The following is a 1,687-nucleotide window of genomic DNA, read 5'->3' as shown; positions in this document are numbered from 1 at the left end:
CAAGCCCAATGTTTGACAAGTGCTATAAATGTGTTACTTTAGCTGTTTGTCACTAGACGTGGGCCTCTGCTGCAAAGTTCAGATCTAGGAAAGTTCACAGAGTGTTGGGAGGTTCTGGCCTATCTCTATACTAGCAACTATTTTGGGGAACATGGTATAGCAATACAAATAAATCCATTTTTGTGTGTAAATACTTCCAAGTTGCACAAAGCAATAACTGTTGTTGAAGTTGATGGTAAAGTAAACAGAATACACAATAGTGCCTGTTGCCCATCAGGTTTTAAGGGTATTTTGCTATCTGGCTCTGAGTTGTCGTTACAAATAATTAGTGATAAATACATGACCCAAGACCTTTTTGTGGATAAGACAAACCAAGTCTCATTTTTAAAGGGGAGGAAATTTAAAACATTTATTAAAAGGCAGTTAAGAAAAGAGCATATCCAGTTAGTGCATCAGGTTATAACACGTCATATGAGACAGTTTCCACCACATCACATAAAAAGTGATACTATCCCATCTCAACCTGTTTGAGAGATAGTTTGTTTATAGATTCTCTCTTGCTTGTTTTACATTTTTCATGTAGGAAAAAAATCCAATAACCCACAAAAAGATGTAGGTCAAATGTTTTCATCTCGAATCTTTCTTGATAAGTAGTGATTTAAGAAGCCTACATAAGAAGTGTGTTATTCCCCTTCTGCTCACAGATATAAGTGTTTCAGAAACAGCACATTTAAAAATATATATACAATGCCACTAAAATAGGAATAGAAAATGTTGTATAGATTAACAAACATTGTAATGAATTTGCACAACCCTGACTGACTGTATACATAGCATAATGAAATGGTCCACATCCTTTCAAAGAAAAATTAGGTATTCTAGCACATAGCTTTAGAAAAGCATTGTTCGTAAAAACCTGCATTTTTTCCCAGCTACCATGTAATTTGTGAGATGCATTTTTAAATGATCTGCAACTGCAGCAGCCTTCATCAGTCAGATGATACAGATAGATAATTCACCAAACTGTCACATGATCTTCCATCAGTCTAAAAGATGTGAATATATTGCCACAAGCTTTGGGAATAATGGGTGCACCTGTTTACAGTGTCACCTCTGTTTGCTAATTGTCTCCTTGAGCTACATTTTACTTCTAATGCATTTACTTTTGACAGGCAGTGTCTATTTAGAAATCACATTACTTCAAGTGCAATTGTTCTTTTGTCTATCAAGTAAATGAAGTGTTGTTATACAGATTTCAGGTTCTGATTAGTGAAGTATCAGTGCACCACAAAGGTCAATCAGTTATTTACCTGAAGTAACAGAAGTATGACAGGCCTCTAGTTCATGGTATAGTCTGTGTTAATATTATATATACTACTATATACTCATATATATTCTGTTTGTGTGTGTGTGTATGTATACATACACACAGACACACACACAGACACACACACACATTTATTAAGGGGCATAAACACTAATTACCATATAGATACCATACAGGAAAAATAATTTAAATATTCATGTGAAAAACTGAAATATTAATGCAAACCCAAATATTTTCTCAAGTTATTTCAACTTAAGACAGAAGAAAATATTTAAAACTAGAGACCGAACCTTGTAAACACTTATGCATATAAGTACCTTGATTCACACATGTAAGTATTTACATGCACAGGACGTAATT

The sequence above is a fragment of the Mauremys mutica genome, chromosome 14 (genome assembly GCF_020497125.1).
Source record: "Mauremys mutica isolate MM-2020 ecotype Southern chromosome 14, ASM2049712v1, whole genome shotgun sequence".
Classification (NCBI taxonomy): Eukaryota; Metazoa; Chordata; order Testudines; family Geoemydidae; genus Mauremys; species Mauremys mutica.
The sequence above is the reverse complement of the archived record's forward strand: the minus strand, read 5'-3'. Positions refer to the sequence as shown.